Source organism: Cyprinus carpio, chromosome B15, assembly GCF_018340385.1.
Source record: "Cyprinus carpio isolate SPL01 chromosome B15, ASM1834038v1, whole genome shotgun sequence".
Classification (NCBI taxonomy): domain Eukaryota; kingdom Metazoa; phylum Chordata; class Actinopteri; order Cypriniformes; family Cyprinidae; genus Cyprinus; species Cyprinus carpio.
Genome location: NC_056611.1, coordinates 4774928 through 4796010, shown reverse-complemented (window position 1 = coordinate 4796010; position 21083 = coordinate 4774928). Strand labels below are relative to the sequence as shown.

At 37.5% G+C, this 21083-nt stretch overlaps 1 pseudogene; it reads left to right on the top strand.

The window, feature by feature from the left end:
• Positions 1 to 21083, top strand: part of LOC122139749 — a 32265-nt pseudogene that overhangs the window by 10876 nt on the left and 306 nt on the right.

The following is a 21083-nucleotide window of genomic DNA, read 5'->3' as shown; positions in this document are numbered from 1 at the left end:
GCTTTTTATTGTGACATTGTTTATATTCTTTTCTGGCATTTCTTGAATATAAAGGAGGTCAGTGTCTGGAGTGTTGTGTGTGTATTCATACAGTAGACATGTGATCTCTCCTTTAAATCATGACATGTGTGTCTGAAAATAGAGTTTAAGTGTACGATGCCTAATTTTTGAACAATCTTGTAGTGTATTTGTCTTAAAACCCTTGAATTAAAAACATCTGTTGAATCATTACTTAACAGCTTTTTACTGACCTAATGAATCTTTCTAAATCTAAATGATTGTGCTTTTGTCCCTAGCTCACCACAGATACATGTGAGATGTGTAATGAGCTTGTAAATCAAGCTGATTATGGCTTGTTATTGTCTTCCAGATATCTGCACTCATTAGTTCGGCCCCTGATGTTACATAACAGCTGCTTCACAGATGTTGTCTTCTCATTAGTGACGAAAGCAGAAAAACTTGAATTTGGTTCTGTGTCTGTAAAGAATAGCAGAAATGCACAGAAGAGCTCTTTTGTTTTTGGTTTTTTTTTGAAGAAAGGCAAGCATGCAATTTTTTTTTTTTTTCTTATTTTTTTTTATCAAACTACAACTTTGATTCTGTTGATCCAAAACATGGAATTAATTCCAAGAAAAATTGCCAACAAGGCCATAAGAAATATATAATCTTTAAGTCGGTTTGAAATAAAAAAATTCACCCTGTCCTTTTTTAGTAAATGCGTTTTCTCGATCCTACTGTGAACAATTCATTCATATATGTTTCTCTTTTTTTTTAAATGAGTAATGCTGAGATATGGGGGGGGGGTGGACTGGGATTGGGAAACGCTTCAATACAGAATGAAAGATCTGTCCTCACCCTTCAGCTTTAAACGGATTAGTTCATCCAAAAAGTTAGCCGAAACAATAATAACCCACAGGCCATCCAAGATTAGGATGAGTTTGTTTCTTCATCAGGTTTGTAGAAATGTAGCATTGCATCAGTGTCTCAGCAATGGATGCTCTGCAGTGAATGGGTGCCGTCAGAATGAGAGTCCAAACAGCTGATAAAAACATCACAAAAATCCACAGCACTCCAGTCCATCAGTTAACATCTGGAGAAGACAAAAGATGAAACACATCCAGCATTAAGACGTTTTAACTAAAATATGAGTCCATAATCCATAATAACACTTCCTCCAGTGAAAAAGTGCATCTCCTGTTGTCTCTCACATCAAAATCCAGACACATATTTGTTTAGAGCTGGTTTAAACGCTGCTTGATCTGTGCAGATTTCTCTCCTGATTCACACCAGAACACTTTTTCACTGGAGGAAGTGTTATTATGGATTGAACATGTATTATGGATTTGTTTCTTACAAACACGTAACTTTTCTCCTCAAGACATTAACTGATGGACTGGAGTGCTGTGAATTATTGTGATGTTTTTATCAGCTGTTTGGACTCTCATTCTGACAGCACCCATTCACTGCAGAGCATCCATTGATGAGACACTGATGCAGTGCTACATTTCTACAAAGCCTGGTGAAGAAACAAAACTCATCCTGATCTCAGATGTCCTGAGGGTGAACACATTTTAGCTCATTAAAATGTTCTGGCTGAACTGTTTCCTTTAAGAAGAGAGGATTATGTTACAGTCACTCAGCTGTTCTTTCTTCTCAATAGTTGGGCTGTTCCTCTCTCTCTCTCTCTCTCTCTCTCTCTCTCTATGTTATGTTACTTAAAGCTGTGCTTATGAAAGTATATATATCTTTTCGAAATCCTCATGTCGATTCGGTTTGTATTGGCACGAGGCCAGCCGAGTCTTTCTCTGAGCTGCCCCGGAGGTGGAAAGTTGAGGTGCAGCACAAGCCCTCCATTATGTGCAGCCTATTTTCTCTCGTCCCCTCCCCATTTATGCGGAAACCATTTCCAATTTGTCCCGCTGCCCGCGTCGCCTGGCCTGTCACAGGAGGATCCTTTTATGATAGATGTGGTTGCACACGGCGACCCTGTTCTCCGGAGGGAGGGGCCGGGCCTCGGTCATTCGCCGTCGCTGTCTGAAAGAAACTGTTGCTAAAGGACTGTTCTGTTTGTGTCTCTGGGATCATGAGAGGATGAAGGACCTCTCTCGTGGTTTTCTGTGAGTGTTCGGCGTGCTTGACGTGTGTCGTCCAGATGTTGCCGGTGCACGTGTTTGTGAGAGCGTAGGGTATTGACCTGATGCTTCAGGGTCTCAGTAGTCGTCTGCAGACCGTTCCTGATGGAGGAGGGACGCTCTAACAGCCTCTGCTCTCCTCTGGAATCAACTCCTTCACATTCAAGCTCTCCTTCAGCTCCGCTTTAGTGTTTTATGTGTCCGTTCTCTTGTACGACAGATGGTTTTTCTTACCTGTGGCGGTGGCTTGTGTTTCCGGTGTGTGCGGTAGTTAACGGTGCGTCTCCGCTGTGGACGTGTTTATGATCATGGGCTGTGTGTGTTCTCCTTACCGGAGGACCGGCTGGTCGCCTTCGACAGGTGAGTGTTCGCTGAAGTCTCAGTGCTGGTCCTGGATGGAGCAAGACACGTTCTGCATGTCTGAATATGATCTTTCAGATGGTTCACATCATCAGTGATGAACTGAACTGCGTGAGTCAGGAGAGACAGACGTGCAGAACGTGCTCCGCTCTCGCAAGCTTGAGAAAGAATGAGCAATCAAGCTAACATCTGTTTGTTCTCCATACAAGTACACATAAAAGCCATAATTACTACATTTTTTCAAAAGCAACTTGCTTGAAAGGATCTAGTTGTGATATAAAACAAGCTTTGATTGTATAACATAACATCATCGCTCTATAGATATAAAATTTAGCCCGCATCGTATGTCATGGCAAAAAGTGCTGATGATGTTCTTTGACCGTTAGTGAAAGAGTTATAATCATTCTCTTGTTAAATAGAGAATAGTATCTTTAAAGCACTGGTGTTTCCCGTTAAAAACCGAGTTCAGCTGCAGTTTTCACTCATTAAATCACACTATTCACATCCTTGTGCAATAGTTGGCCGTGAGCCCAGAGTTTTTACTCCGTGAAAAGTCTCTCACGCTTTTTCTATTCACTCTCTTGAACAATAGTGTTTTAACATCTCTCTCTCTCTGTGTGTGTGTGTGTGTGTGGTGTGAGAGCGAGAGAGAGGAGAGAGAATGCAGAGTTGAATGTAAACATGGAAATTTTCCAGATGAAGTGAAGAATTGCAAAAACTTCGGTAACACTTCAGTATAGGGACCAATTCTCAACAAGTTGCTTATTAGCATGCCTACTGTTAACATACTGGCTGTTTATTAGTGTTTATAAAGAAAGCACATATTCTACATCCCATAATCCTTAACAATACCTAAACTACAACTACCTAGCTAACTATTAATCAGCAGCTAATTAGGAGTTTACTGAGGTAAAAGTCATAGTTAATGGTTTGTTAAAAGCGAGAGTTGGACCCTTACAGTGTGCTTTGTTCTTGATCCTCAGTGTGAAGGTGCATAAGAGGAAAATAGAGGTGGATGAAAGTTATTTGAGTGCTTATATAAGATATTACCCTGAAATTACTATTATTTTTTTCTGTATTATTCTTATTGCCTTTTGCATAATCCTTTTTAAATTCCTTTACAGTGCTTTTAGCGAATTCTCTCATGTTTAAGCATTCATATTCATATGTCCTCTGTAGCTCAAGTGGTAGAGCATTGCGTTACGAAGCGCAAGGTTAGGGGTTTGATTCCCCGGGAACACATGATAGGTAAAAATTGATAGCCTGGATGCACTGTAAGTCGCTTTGGATAAAAAGCGTCTGCTAAATGCATAAATTTAATTTAATTTAAAACTTTGCAGTGAAACAGTTTTTTTTCTTACTGTATTAACAGCAGCATTAAAAGAAACCAACAAACATATTAAATTAATACAATCTCAGTTTTCCATGCCTACATGGCAAAACAAATCTTTAGAAAGGGTTGATGTTAAATCTATACGTGCTATACATGTGAACTCATTGATACAGCTGCTAAAAAGTCTGATGTAGCTGAGACGTGATGTTTCTCTGGAGATTGGTGCTTCACACAGTGACAATATACAAATACAGTTTTTTGCCTCAGACAATGAAGGGGCCAATCCATGCATTTGTTAAAAATTAAATTATCATTACAAAAATGAAATGATCAGCATATCAATTTAAGCAAGAATAACTTGTGAATGTTTTTTTTTTTTTTTTTTTTTTAACACAACTGACTTCTGGTTAGATGCTAACTGCATTTCATTAGCTCTGTACTTGTACTCTGCATAATGACGATAAAGTTGTATCTAATCTAATGTAAAATTAAATGATATGCCTTTAAAATGCATGATTTAAGCACGATAGACATGATGATCAAAACCAGCAATTAGCAGGTAAGAGCTGTTAAAGGCACAGCTGTATTCTGGAAAAGGGGGGGGGGGGATCAGCAGCTCATTTGCATTTAAAGAGACATGCACAAAACTGCCTGTTTCTGCTTTTACCTCAAAATAGGCATTTTCTAAATGATATAATAAATGATCTGTGGGGTATTTTGAGCTGAGACTTCAGACACATTCCGGGGACACCTGAGATTTATATTACATCTTGTAAAAAGGGGCATAATTGGTCCTCCTTCTGAAGTCTCCTCCATTTAAAACTCAGCTTCCCCAGGACTGGTCTATTGAGAAGATGCAGTGTTTTTACACTGATTTCAGAAGTGCTTGAAACTTCAGGTTTTGCTTTATTTTTATTTTTTATTTTGTGTCAGTGTTTGTTTTGCATGAAATCATTTATAATGTTAATTATTAGTAGCCCTTTTTGATTCGCATGACCTCTGTGAATCTGTGTTTTGTAGGCCTCAAACACCAGAGAAACCAGTTTTTAATTTATTGACAAAATGAAGAAAACGGTAAGAGACTTTTACTCCTCCTCTTCTCCAGTAGAGGCTGATATGTTAAAATTATCAAACAAAACTGGCGTTAACTGAATCGGCTGAAAAAAATTGTAACTGAAACAGCTGACCGTCTGTGTGTTTAGTTTTTCAAAGGTAAGCCAACATTTTAACATCAAAAAAATGCCTGCTGGGGTATAAAAACCATAAATCAGTGCACTTTGAATGCAGGATTTCTAAATTCATTGAATAATGAATCACTCTGAGGCACTCGAAATTATAGTGAAAAAATGTAAAAGCCTTTATTCATATGGCTTTTACAATAAAAGCAGCACCTTTTTGTTGCTGTTGTCAATCAAGTAATGAGTTTAATATTTTGCTCCAGGGGCAAGAACATCGTGGTGTTTTACGGCTCACAGACGGGCACGGCTGAAGTGTTTGCCAACCGACTTGCGAAAAGATGCTCATCGCTACGGCATGAAGGGAATGTCAGCGGACCCAGAGGAAATATGACCTGGTAATACATGCGATGGGCTCTTTATTGCTCTTGCTCCAGTTTGTGTTTGTTTACACACGCCTCTATCTGCAGAGTGAGCTCTCGCGTCTGACTGAGATTGAGAACTCGATAGCCATCTTCTGCATGGCCACGTACGGAGAGGGAGACCCGACCCGATAACGCTCAGGACTTCTATGACTGGTTACATGAGGGCGATGCTGACTTCAGTGGAGTTAAAATATACAGTGGTTAGTTCCTCTCACAGCAACTACGTGATTATAGTGAGGGTTAAATCCCCTGAAAATGCTACTCACACGCTCAGGCCAACGGAGACGTAGATGAGTGTGTTTCTTCATCAGATTTGGAGACATGTGAAACTGCATCAAGTGTACTCAGCAATGGATGCTCTGGCAGTGAATGTGTGCCCGTCAGAATGAAAGCTGATAAAACATCACAATAATCCACAGCACTCCAGTCCAACAGTTAACATCTGGAGAAGACCAAAGCTGTGTGTTTTTTTTTTTTTAATTCAAACCATTGCTTTCAGCTAAAAATGAGTCTATAATTCATAATGTTGCTTTCTTTTTCACTGCAGGAAGCGTTATTATAGATTAGGACTTATATTTTAGCCAGAGTGACTGTTTGCGTTTTAAAAAAATCTAAATGCTGGATTTGTTTCCAGCTTTTGTCTTTCTCCAGATGTTTAACTGATGGACTGGAGTGCTGTGGATTATTGTGATGTGTTTTATCAGCTTTCATTCTGACGGCACCCATTCACTGCAGAGCATCCATTGCTGAGACACTGATGCAATGCTGCATTTCTCCAAACCTGATGAAGAAACAAACTCATCCTGATCTTGGATGGCCTGAGCGTGAGCACATTTTCAGTTTTTGGGTGAACTATTCCTTTAAGTGTGTGCTCGGGGACTTTTCATTAAAGCACTTTGTTGAGGCTTTAAGACTTTCCCAAATACATCCAGGAGCAATGCGTTTCTAATACGTTAGGTGCTTTCCGGCGTACGCTTGAGCAAACAAGACCCATCGACACAGTGCAGCGGAGCAGAAGTGAATCTGGGGAATGCTGTGTCATACTTCCTCAGACCAAAGTCTCAGACAGCTTTGCTCACGTATACGACACTGACACTGTGCAGAGTTCAGAGACCTCGACGGGAATCTGTGCTTTAAAGAACAGCCCACGGGTTCAGCAGAAGTGCAGATATGGCTGAGTGGATTTAAAGGAAGAGTGCATCCAAAGATTAACACTCTTTATCAGTATTTTATCCCTTTCTTCCCTTAGATCATTCCTAACACACATATGCTGTCATTATTATGTTAAACACAAAACCCTGAATTTTTGTTCATATAGCAACAGAGTTTGCTCTGTCAAGCTAAAAAAAAAAAAAGAAAGTGAAATATAACACCGTAGCACTGACATGGTAGTTCACATACAGTATCATGAATTTAAATGCATCTTAAATGTATCTTTATTTAAAAACAATAACTATAAAATAAATATTTATTTCTGATAGTCGGAAAATTTATTATTTTAGTATTATTGAGATTTATTATAGTTCTTATTAATATTTTGAACTAGTTTTTATTTTTAGAATTTGCGTTATCTTTTCTTTTAATGTTAGGTCAAATTTTAGTAATTTTTGGTTTGTGTCATGATATTTTTTTTTTTTTTTTTTTTTTTTAATTCATTTATTTTTTCAGTCTTGGTTATTTTAGCACCTCAAATTAAACTAAATACAAATGAGAATTTTTACTTTGCCCAAAAATTTAAATTATGATTTATCCATATATATTATATTATTATATTATATTATATTATATTATATTATATTCCTATTATATTATATTTTATTGTTTTATTTCAGTTAACATTTATTTTATATCTGGTTTCAATGAAAAAAAATACATTTACACTTGTATTTATTTAGTGCTAAACACTTGTGATCTTAATAACAGTGTGAATTTAAGGAATATAAGGTATAGATATAGAAACAGTCCGTATTTATCTGTTTTGTATATGTAATGTCTAAAAACGTATTTTTTAAGGTGTTTGCACTGGGAAATAAGACATACGAGCATTATAAACGCCATGGGAAAGTCTGTGGACCAGAGACTGGCTGAGCTGGGGAGCCAGAGGATCTTTGACCTGGGAATGGGAGACGATGACGGGAAGTGAGTGACGCTGATTATAGTGTGTCTGACCACCTTCTGCTGGAGCTGTGCTTTACATTTTGAAGTATTTTTATGTTTTACTTCACTACATTTCAAAGCCAAATCTCTTCCTTCTTTTCCCACTGCATTTTTATGCCAAACATGACATTTCTTGCATTGAGAAACCAAACATTCAACTAGAAGAGATAGAGCTTAAAATATCCTCACAATATTTGTTTTCCCATAAACAATCTGATATTGACATGTACATGCATCACAAGACTTCTTTGCGTTTGATGGGTAAGGAAATACTTCCCAATGTGTCTGTAAGATCCACAGAATCAGATTTAATCTGCCTTTTAATAACCTTTTAATTTGGGGCCCATGAAATGCGAATTTCTTTTTCTTTTATTTTTTCCTGGATTTTGTGTTTTATGATTTAATCCAAATTTATAATCAAACATCATGTGTCTAATAAACTGAATTAATAAATCATTTAAAGTCTTTTAAAATGTAATTTATAACAAAACATACTTATTTTTTTTGTCAGATATGATGCTGTACAGCAGAAAACGTATAAATTACAATTACCTTATTATTATAATTTTGAAAAGTAGATTTAGTATATAATATATCTGTCAGGGTTTTCTTCAAGTTACAGGTTCAGTTCTTTATTTTGCTGAGTTGGACCATGAAGACTCATTAACTGACGTCAGGATTATTTCTCTTATTTCTGCTGTGACCTGACTGTTAGTTTCATCCATATAGAGTAAAAATGTTCAGAGCTTATCATCGTTATCATCATCAATTTTATTGTGATCTTGGATTGTCACACAGCCTTACTATAAAGATAAGCTGCTGGGTTCACATGATCTCATCCTCATATATAGTGCATCCATTAACAAGGTTAAGAACGAACGAGGTGTACACGTGCGAGTGGGGGTGTGTGTGTGTGTGTGTGTGTGTGTGTGGTATAGTGGTGTGTGTGTGTGTGTGTGTGTGAGTGAGAGTGAGTATGTAGGGCTGTCAACCATGGGCCTGAAAAACTAAATTTGAATTTTGTACTTAAAAATTATCACAAATTAGAATTATGTTCAAATTTAAAAAGGCATAATTTCAGTTAGGGGTAAAAAAAGCTTTGGTCTCCTCTCCTGAGGACACAAGTGGGCCACAATCAAACAAAATATTACTAAAACCACGTTATCAAAGCATAAGAAAACATGACTTTGAAAAAAGTGCCATAATATTTAAAGGGGTCATATGATACAATTTAAAACTGTTTCCTTTCTCTTTGGAGTGGTTACAAGCTTTTGGTGCATGAAGAAGGTCTGTGAAGTTGCAAAGACTAAAGTCTCAAATCCTAAGAAATTATTCTTTATAAAAGTTAAGACTTGTCCACGTCCCTCCTGAAACGGCTCGTTCTAACACCCGCCCACAACATCCTCTACATTACTGTGTGGGAAGATTTTGCATAATGCCACCCAGATGTTCACGCAAAGAAAGAAGGCATACCTTTTACTCTCGTTGTAGCTATATGTTGCCGCCGCCGCCATGTCGTATAGACACTGTTTGTTTTCACGTATGAAAGAGAAACACTACTTGTGTGTGGTCTTCCAAAAGAGGCACTATGACTAGAAATCAGTGGTTAAGTTGTATTTACAAACTGTTCCAGAACAGTTCAACCCAAATATTTAGTGTGCAGCACATTTTACCGGAGGCGAGGACTGTTTCCTGTAAGAGTAGCCTACAATGCCGGTGGTCTGTTCCTATAAGTGAGGCAATTACAACTTTGACAGTCTGGCGCTTCTGACTCACAGCCTGTAAGTACATTTCATATTTTAAAGAATTGACCACTGATGATTCAAACCCGAGTATTGAGCAGTGTAGAGTACGCTTGTTTGTCTTTTTCATTACACCAAATACACAAAATAATGTTCTTTTTAGCAACATCATATGAGCCCTTTAATTTTACATGGCTTTCTTAACATACAGCTCTCTTGTGCGAGACGCGAGTGCAACGGTGATAGACGTCCCTCTAGAAAACGTGTGAAATATGCATTCTGTGTGAACGGCTTTTTACTGCAGTTCTCTTTTACTGCAGCTTCCTCCATATTGATGTTAATCTTTTCCGCAATAGTTTTGACCCCCATGAACCAACGCCCAAGCAGCATCACATCTAGTGGCTCTTCAACTGGATAACAAAAACATTATAGTGCAGTGTGTGTGTGTGTGTGATGTGTGTGTGGGTGTGTGTGTGTGTGTGTGTGTGTGCGTGCGTGTTGTGCGTGCGTGCACTTGTTCATGAGTGATGAGAGACTGTTGTTTACTCTCAGTATGATGAATCGTGGGACTGTGTCGGGTCAGTCACCGGTTGAGGCATCACTGATGTGGAGAACTGTTTGTAATGATGTTCTGTGGGTTGTTTCTCTATCAGTATCGAGGAGGATTTCGTGTCGTCGGAGAGAGAGCCAGTTCTGGCCACGGCTGTGTGTGAACACTTTGGAGTCGAAGCGACGGAGAGAGGAAATCCAGGTCTGAATGCTCAGTCATCTCTCTCAGCTCGTTCCTATTTTGTTAGCGTACAGTCACACGTGACCTGAGCGGAGAACACATGCCCGGCTCTGCTTATGACTACCAGCTCTTACAGCCCTTTTCAGACTGAAAACCCAGACAACTGAAGAACAGGCTGTCTGAAAACTCATGGGTTGGTCTCTCTCTCTCTTCTGTGTGTCTCCAGCATCGTCAGTACGAGATGAAGGTACACAGCGATCTGAACTGAATAAGATCTACAACTGGAGAGTGGGCCGCCTCAAGAGCTTCGAGAACCAGAAGCCGTGAGGGGTAAAGCACTTCCTTCACTTTCTTTTTTCCAATGCCCCTCCTACATTCGCAAACCTGTCTCCTCATGAACCACGATGACCCGAACGAACACTTCAGCTGCACTTCATTTGATCGGACGGAGACGTAATGTTTGTTTTTAAACGCTTTTATTACGAGACAATATTTAGCCCTAGAAATGGATTTTCAGAGCAGGTTTCACTTTTATGAGTGCATACTTCTTACTTTCCAGCCACAAGCCAAAGTAAAAGTAAAATATGTGTTTCTTCTTCAGTTGTTGGCTGTTAATTATAAAATTAAATTAGTTGGAGATGAGACAGTGACTATTCAGTATACTTATTAGAAGTTTGGAAACACTGTAATATTTTTTTTTTCTTTTAAAATGTTTTTGAATGAAGTCTCTTCTGCTCTCATCACGGCTGTATTTATTGATCCCAAAATCAGTAAAGTAAAACCACTAATACTATGAAATATAATTACAGTTTTAAAAAAAGTGTTTTTTTATGTAAATATCTGCGTAAACTGTAATGTATTCTGTGATGCCCAGCTCGTATTTTTCAGCATCATTACTCCAGTCTTCAGTGTCACATGATCTTCAGAAATCATTCTAATATGCGCAAGAAAAAGAAACATTTTCTAATTATTATCAATGTTGAAACAGTGTGCTGCTTCATATTTAAGCATTAATGCAGAAACCTGTGATTACTACCAGTCAAATGTTTTGGTGTGTTTTCTTTATTAAATGTATTTATTTAAATAGAAATGAATGCTTTTACTCAGCAAATATAGCATTAATGTGATCAAGGTGACAGGAACCCATTTATAATGTTACAAAAGATTCTATTTCTAGTAAATACTGTTTTCTTACTTTCTATTAATCAAAGGAATCCTCAAAAAAACGTTTCCACAAAATATTAAAGAGCAAAAACTGTATTTTAAGTTTAAACTGAGGCACCCAGTAATAATTGAGCAGAGGTTTTTCTGAAGATCACGTGACACTGAAAGACCGGAGGAATGATGCTGAAAATACAGCTGCGCATCACAGAAATAAATTACACTTAAACAGAGATTTCACATAGAAAACATGTATTTTTAATTTGTAATAATATTTCAAAATATTACTGTTTTTCATTGTATTTTTTAGCACATAAATGCAGCCACCTCGGTGACACTTCATTCAAAAACATTTAAAATCAATGTTTCCAAAATGTTGACAAGTACTGAACACTGAAATACTGATGCAAGATAAAGCAACTGCCAAATCAGATGCTGGATTATTATAATATGATAATATAATGTTATTGAATACGATACTATCAGATGTTAGATCGATAGATAAGGAGTCCGTTTTGCGAGCCAGATGAGAAAATGTCAGGGGCTCAGTTTTTGTCAAATGTGGTGGCATTTTTTTGCGCTCTGAGGGCCTGGTTAAACCTCTGACCCGGTCTTTTCTGTCACTCATTTTCTGTTCTCACACGTGACCCTTGGATTCGAAGAAAGAACCTTTCCTGGCTCGGTTCACTGTGAACCGCAAGCTCAATAAGGCCGGGGAAAGACAACTGATGCACCTGGAGCGGACATCACAGGCTCCAAAATCAGGTAACACTCATCAGGCCTGAATCCGACACTCGCTCGAATGTTTGACGGTTCATGAATGCTGCTCTTTCTGAACACGTAAGCCAAACTCTCTTGTGTTGTTACAGGAACGACGTTTAAAATCCTTGATCTTAGTGGTCTATCATTGCTCATCGTTTTTTTTTGATGTCAACATAATAAAGGATATGAATTTTTACAAAAAAACTGTACTTGGGTTACGCTTTACTTTAAATCCCTGTGTTATCACAGTGTTTTAATTATACATTTAAGTACTGCGTGGATATTACTAAACCACTTTAAATGGGTAGGGTTAGGAATAGGGTTTTTGTTTAGGTTACTTTGCAGGTAATTATGCATAATTAATTGATGTTATAATAGTACAGAATGTGTAACCAATGAATAACTTACAGTGGTATCCACTTTATTTTTGTGTCCTTGTTACAGTTGTAGTTTATATAAGTACAGAAAAATAATTTACTACATGTATCTACTGTATGGTTATGGTTCGGATAAGGGATTGTTTTGGGGGGCAGGTTGCGTGTACTTATGCATAATTTATTGCTATTACTATAACATTTTTTATATCAGGTGTCGGAGGGAAACCATTGTAAAACGAAAATTAGCTTTTAAAAACTAACCTTACACATAAAAGGTTTAGGCTCTGCACAATGAAAATGACCCCTATCGCGCCACCTTAGTGTCCCACTTACACTTAAAGGACAGTTCACCCCAACATGAGGATTCTGTCATCATTACTCACCATCATGTTGTTTCATACATACCTATGAGTTTCTTTCTTCCGTTAAGTGTGAAAACTAATTTGTTTTTCTGTTTTAGTTTCAAGTGACGGTCTTTTGAAGAATGTTGGTAATGTTGGAATTTCAATTTTTTTTGGTGGCTGAACTGTCCCTTTATTACATCTAAGACATTTTTAGAGCGGGTAACCAGGTGAACCCTGAATAGTTAAGTTTGACATTACTGTAGTACTGTTTTAACAAAATTATATGCGTCAATTGCCAAGAATTTATAATACATGAGGATATAAATGGACATGAATCATGTGCAATTTGTATTATATGACAAAGAACTTTAATGAATGCATTATAAAAAATAAATATGGCAAAACTTTATTGAAATGAACCAGTTCTCACTATTAGCTAGTAATCGTATTGGCATATTTGCCGTTTATTGAACTACATAATAAATAGAGATGCACTGATTGCAATTCTTCCTTGGCCGATTGTGATTTCCGATTTGTATTTTTGTAAGTCGTGACCTGCTGATACTGATTTTCTTTCTAAAAACTATTATTGACAGCTTATACAAACAAAAATCTATACTTTTTTAATGCAAAAAAATTCACTTACATAATAAAAAATGATTAACATTACACATCCCCCCAATCTGGACAAAATCAACTAATAAAATAAAGGACATTGCTGTAGGCTATATAACAAAACATGTCATTTCTTTTCATTTTCCACTACTTTCACATCAAATTCTTGGCATTGCTTCAATTAACTAGAATAGTACGAAACTGTAGAGTTACTGTTCAAATGAAATCAGTATCAACAAAACTCCATCTTTCCACTGCAGAGGGAAACACAGAAGCGGCATCTGAGTGGCATTAGATGTATTTACAGACCGTTTTTGATATGAAGCTGAGGTGCAATAAATACATTTACACCGCAAAATTTCAAATGCATAAAGGATTTTTATAAGGTTAATGTTTTAAATATTGGTAAACATGCAAATAAGAAATGTTGGGGAAAATGGAATGATAGTTTTTAAATATGAAACCAAACCAGTAGGTGGCTACAATCACTGTTTGAATTGATGTTGAGTCGTTTAGAGTCCTTCATTCAACAGATTCGTTTTGTTTGTGTCAAACGGCTGATTCATTCCAGTGACTCACTGTCTTTATGAATGGGTTTCTGAATCATTGACTCACTTGATTCGTTCAAAAACGTGGAATTCCATTCAGTAATGAAACACTGCTGTGTTGCTCAGAGACCCAAAACAGTTTTTCTGCTGTGGCTTCTTATTGGAACTATTTTTTTTCATCAGAAATCGAAATTGAGCAAAAACATTCATATTGTGTCAAAAATTAAGACACCTTAATTTTAACTTTTTGTTCGTGCAGTGTTGTGTACCTTAATCATATTATAAACTTCTGTATAGGCTATTAGAGTAATCTATATTAATATTAATTTTTTTTACTACCACCAGTAGGCATCTATAACTTTCCGTGTGTGCTGTGACGCTCATTTGTTTTGATTTCTGGTCGATCGGTGCATCGGTCTACTTATAAAGCACCATAATAATATTAATGTCTTGTTCTGCATGAACAGATTTTTGAGATCCCTTAATCTGAACCCCCCTACCTAAACTTAGCAACATTTGCCTCAATAAACAGCTAATTAGGCGAGTTTATTGAGGCAGAAGTCATAGTTAATATTGAGAAATGGCTGCCCAAAATAAAGTGTGACCAAAAAATATAAATAATAATATGCACTATAAGTACATGTGCAAATATTTGTCCATTTAAATGACCTTTGGTATGTTATGATTTTTGAGGAGATGGATAACCAGGATGACCGATGTTAACCGGTCTGAACTCTAGTAGCTCTCTGCATTCAAAAAATACAAAATATTTTTACTATACATTAGTGTAAATGTTGATGTTGGAGTGTGGTGTGTGTGTGTGGAGGTATGAATCAGGAGACCATGTGGCTGTGTATCCCATCAATGACAGCGTCATAGTCAACAGGATCGGTGATCTCCTCGGTGTGGACCTGGACACGGTCCATCTCGCTCAACAACCTCGACGGTATGACACGAACGGCTCAGTCATGATTCTGAAGCACTGCTGCTGAAGTTATATCTGTGTGTGTGTGTGTTTTCCTTTCAGAGGAGTCCAATAAGAAGCATCCGTTCCCCTGTCCCCTTTCCCCCCACCACTTAACCGCACCACGTACCTCGCACCGCTCTGACCCACTATCTGGACATCACCAATCCTCCGCGCACAAACGTGCTTTACGAACTGGCGCAGTAACGCCAAACGGAGCCCAAAGATCAGGAGAACATGAGGAAGATGGCATCGTCCTCGGCTGAGGGCAAAGTAAGATCCACTCTGCAGGAATTACAGTTTTATTCTAGATAACTAAGTTTGTCAAGACAAACCTTAAGTTGGCTTGAAAAAGCCTAGCCAGAAAGTTTGAAGTAGTTTTAAACGCTTAAAGTTTGAGAGTCTTCAGTTTTTACTAATTTGACGTAGTTTTTAAAGTTTTGAAGGCAATACAATCTATCAGAAAAATAGATAGATAGATAAGACATAGTAAACTAGCATGTTGCTAGCATGATTAGCAAGTGACTAGTAGGTCGTTAACATGATTAGCAAGTTACTAGCATGTTGTTAGCGTGTTTCCAGCATGATTAGCAATGTTTGCTGTCATTAGCAAGAGTAACCAGTATGTTGCTAGCATGAATTAGCAAGTTACTAGCATGTTGTTAGCATGATTAACAAGTGACTATCATTTTGCTAGCATGATTAACAAGTGACTAGCATGTCGTTAGCATGATTAACAAGTGACTATCATTTTGCTAGCATGATTAACAAGTTACTAGCATGTTGTTAGCATGATTAACAAGTGACTATCATTTTGCTAGCATGATTAACAAGTGACTAGCATGTCGTTAGCATGATTAACAAGTGACTATCATTTTGCTAGCATGATTAACAAGTGACTAGCATGTCGTTAGCATGTTTACCATGTTACTAACATGTCATTAGCATGTTTCTAGCATGTTGATAGCATGATTAGCAAGTTACTAACATGTTGCTAGCATAAGCAAGTGACTAGCAATGTCACTATCATGTTGTTAGCATGATTAGCAAGTGACTAGCATGTTGTTAGCGTGTTTCCAGCATGATTAGCATGTCGATAGCATGTTGCTGTCATTAGCAAAGTAACTAGTATGTTGCTAGCATGATTAGCAAGTTTTACTAGCATGTCGTTAAAATGTTGCTAGCATGATTGGCAAGTTACTAACATGTTGCTAGCATGATTAACAAGTGACTAACATGACTAGCAAGTTAACTAGCATGATGTTTTAGCATGTTTCTATGCTAATCCAGCTGAAAACCAGTTGATTCGGTAAAAAACCATCTTAAGACCAGCCTGGCCTGCTAAGACAGTGGCCAAAACAGTTTAAAACCAGCTTGGGAGACCAGCCAGAGCAGCCAATCAGCTGTATTCTCAGTAGGGAGTTGTTCAGCTTTGCTACAGCAGTAGACAGCTTACATACACCTGAGTCTCAGTTTTTCACCCCCCCTCAATGAAAGTCTTATGGGATTTTAGGTGGTTTTGATAGTCTGGTTTACGAAAACCATGAGCCGGATCAGTTAGAAAAGATTGTCAGAAATGACAAGAGCAGAGAGTGGATTATTGTTATTGATAGTGTTAGTGGTAGTATTAATGTGTGTGATATTGTTATTGTCACAGCACTGGAATTACTAATTTTGATACCTTGAAAAATATTGATTTTTGATACCATTGGAAACCCGCCACAACATTAAGAGCATAAAATGTAGTAATAAATAATAATAACAATTATTAACATAACACCTCTTATTTTACATCAACTACAGTGTGATCTGTTAACCTGCAGTACTGTACAGTACAAGCTACTGTAAATATAAAATCTTTAGAAAAGTCTGAGGTCTAATTATAAAATCTGTTTATTATGAAAAAATAGATTTTAGAATAATATGACTATATTAATTGTGACGATTTTTGTTTGTATGTTTGTTTAATATGAAATATGAGCATCTTAATGCATCCACTAAAGAAAAAAAAGCAACACTCCTGTACACCGAAGAAAAACTTATGTTTAGCATATTTTGAAAAACTTATGGATTTGCATGTTTACTTCAAATGTTTTTAGAGAGCAGTGTTTATTTTTCCTGTTTCTATCTACCCCGAATAGGGTGGTGTGAGCATTATGGAGCGCTAATTATTGCACTTAATTTGATATTTATGTTTATTATTCCCTGCTCATAAAAGCTTATATTTTAATCAGTAAATGCTCTCTGGCATGAAAGGCAAATCTGTTTTGACATATTATAGAAGTCCTAATTTGTGGATATTTTTTTTTTTTAAGGAAATTTGGTGTTTAAAATGGAAGCGCCAAGCGTCATTATCACACTAGTTTTTATCTTTCAAATGCAACTTAATTCCGTGTAAATATTGTGAAGTGTTCAGAGTTTTAGCATTTGATGCTTTATGACAGATTTGTCTTGGTGTGGATGGGACCCTAGGAATGTGGACGTCGTGTTGGAGTCACATGCGCGTGTGACTCTGTGTTTCTCTTCTCGCAGGCGCTGTACCAGAGCTGGGTGCTGGACTTCTGCAGGAATATTTTGGCTATTCTGGAGGATTTTCCGTCTCTGCGGCCGCCGATCGATCACCTGTGTGAGCTCCTGCCTGCGACTGCAGGCTCGCTACTACTCCCATCGCATCCTCCTCGAAGGTCAGAGCACTTTACTTTAATGTTCAAGATGAAATATGTGTGTTTTCCTACAAATGATAATATTATTGCTTTAGCTATCGTCAGTGATGATTGATTCCACCATTTTAGGGCTGCAACAAATTATTATTTTGATAACTGATTCATCTACCTATTATTACACCGATTAATCAGTAGACTTTGATTATTCGGCTTTTGCAATTAGTTAACTATATTGAGTTATACCTATTTTAACAAATAAATAAAAAATAATCACTTCAGCTTTTGAAAATCCATTATTATAATTTTATATATTAAAATAAACATTATTTGGCACACAAAATGAGATGACAGACAGAGAAACTCTCTCATTCACCATTTAATTATCTGTATGAAAAAGTAACTGATGACATCATTCTTCCTAAACCGTCTCACTTCTGTAAGTCATTTAAGAAACAAAATGAAGATAAGATGTTTTATTTTTTGGATGACTATTTTAGGTCACTGCATAATCTCTCTTAAAATACCTTATAGGGCTACGATAATCAAACTATCACTTTAATAAAATAGTTTGAGCTGCTGTATAACAGAAAATCAAGACGTAATTCTAACTATTTTATTTTTTATTTTAATATAGGCTACGTTATGAACATAACATTTCAAACATACTGAAATACTTAAGCCACAGAGCGAAGGCGGAGCAGTGTTTCGGTATCAGTGAGTGCGGAGCGGAGTGATTATTAAATGCTCTGAGCCCGGAGGGGAAATTGTTGCCGCTCCACTCCGCTCACATACTCTGTTTAATCTATTGCATAAAGAACTTACATTAAAACAAAACTGAAGAGACCCTACAAAAATCCACAACACTGTAATCAGATGCTTTCTTAACTGCTGCTTTCACACCGCTGTCAGTTTGTTTATTACATAAACTGTGCAAACTTTATAGTTCAGTTTATGTGGGGAAGTCGTGGCCTAGTGGTTTAGAGAGTTTAACTCCTAACCCTAAGGTTGTGGGTTGGAGTCTCGGCCGGCAATACCACTTTGGATGGGTTAAATGCAGAGCACGAATTCTTAGCAATGAAAAACACACCTCCACCTATTTCACTTCACTTTCACTTTATCCCAAGAACAGTGTTCAGCATATATTTGCATATTTATCCAAGCAGCGCTTCAGTTCCGGCTGTGTTTGCTCTGAAGCGCTGTGTCTTCTTCTCTTGAATTACATCCAGGAGAGATGGATAGCAGTCTTGCATTACGCGTCACACTGGTCAAACCACATCATTGCAGGCCTACACCGTACAGAGAGTGCCAATAACTTCTGTTAGCGTTCTCTCGCTGTTTAATTTATAAATGTGGAAAAAAGAGTTGAAATTACTTTTCTACACGGATGACTCTGGTGTGTATTGAAGTGTTTTCTGCCTGTGACAGGTTCATCCCAACAGCATCCACATCTGTGCTGTAGTGGTGGAGTACCAAGACGGGCCGGGTCAACAAAGGAGTCGCCACCAACTGGCTGAAGAACAAGATGCCAGCCGACAACGGACACAAGGCCACGGTGCCCATGTACATCCGCAAGTCTCAGTTCCGCCTGCCCTTCAAGTCCTCAAACCCGGTTATCATGATCGGCCCGGGCACCGGCATCGCCCCCTTCATGGGCTTCGTTCAGGAGCGCGGCTGGCTCAAAGAACAGGGTAGGAAAACGCTGCTAAGTGCTTCCTCGGTTTCAACATTTGTGAGTATTTCTTCAGTATCACAGTCAGAGGAGGCAAAAGGAGGCATCTCGTAAATGTATTCAGAATGAACTGAAAGTGATTGCTTTGAACTTTTGTCCTGATCCTTTACTTCCTATGTGCTTAAATCAGGTGCATGTAATATAAAACATATAATTGATATTTTTCTCTCATACACTGTAGCCCAAGGGGGTTTTTATCACTGCATGAATGTTAGTGGAGGCATAACAGGATAAAGGCTCATTATTATACTGACCAATCACAATTGATTTTTCAAATAATGCAATATCCTTTAAAAATGCAAAAGTGAGGCAAAATGAAAAATGTCTGCAGAAATGTAAATACTCGCCAAGACGGGCATTTTGGCACAACTTTGGTGTATTTGACTGTTAAGCCCACTGTCATGCCATTAATCTCTTGATCCCCATTTGTAGGTAAGGACGTTGGGGAGACCGTGTTGTACTACGGCTGCCGTTACAAGAACGAGGACTTCCTGTACCAAGAGGAACTGGAGGAGTTTTGAGAAGACTGGAGTCCTGACGGCACTCAATGTAGCTTTCTCCAGAGACCAGGCAGAGAAGGTAGCGCTCATGCTAGGCTACGTCTACAGTCTTCTATGGCCCACAGTCAAAAAAAACACCCCCCTAAAATACCTTTGATAATAGTATTTCTAATGAAGAGCATCAAGGTATACAGCATGCCCTCTCTGTACCAACTAACAGGAGTATTTAGTCAAAAACTGTGTTGATCCATCAACATCCTTAAACGATCTGTTTTATCAGTTGTGTTTAAAACTAAGGCTGGTCAAGCGATTACAGTTTTTAATCTAATTAATTATATGATGTGCTGATTAATTAAACTTATTGCAAATAAATCGCACATTAATTTGGGCTGAGAAAATTATCCCCCACACTAATGTTTATAGTCATTGTTGTGTTAAATGAGAAAAGCATTGAATAGATAATACAAAAAAAGTAGTGTTGTAAAGAAATATTTTTATTCAACATAGAATTAATCACACACAAACTGTTAAAGCTACAGTATGGACCTAACTAAAGCATCTGAAATGCTGTTTGTGTGTTTACATAGCCATGAATGCATTTACACTTCAATTAGAAATGCTTAAACAATGCTATGAAATGAATGGGTTTTAAATTAAAAATTAATATTAATTTTCTTTTAATGTAATATTAAAAAAAGAAACTCAAACCAACAGTAGGTGGCGACAAGCGTGAGTTAATGAGTGAGTCATTGAATTATTCATTCAACCTTTTTGTTCAAACAAATCAACTGACTGTCTGTATGAATGAATCATTGAATCATTGACTCATTTGATTCATTTAATGGATTCATTCAGTAATGAAACATAATAGTTTTGCAGTGACTTTGATCTGAACTATTTTCATGTGTGAAACTGAGCAGAAACAGACAATATTGAAGACTTTGTGTCTAAAAATCTTTACTGAACTATCAAGTCAACATGACATTATTGCTATACTATATCAAATGATAAGAGATAAATCATATCTTGAATTTTAGCACATATAAATGCATTTTTATAGAAGATGTACAGGACTGCGTTAAATGCATTATTTCAACAAATGACTTTTTCCATTATTAATCGCACCGAAAGAAACACGTCAAATCAGCAGCCCTAGTTTAAACACCACCTGTTCCCCCTCATCACTGACTTGATTTGTACTTCGTCCAGGTGTACGTGCAGCACCTGCTGAAGAAGAACAAGGAGGCCGTCTGGAGGCTGGTTCACATGGACAACGCTCACATCTACATCTGCGGGTGCGTAAACATCAGCTCGAAACATCACGAAGACCGAGCGTCCCTTTAACATTCTCACACTCCCCGTCCTT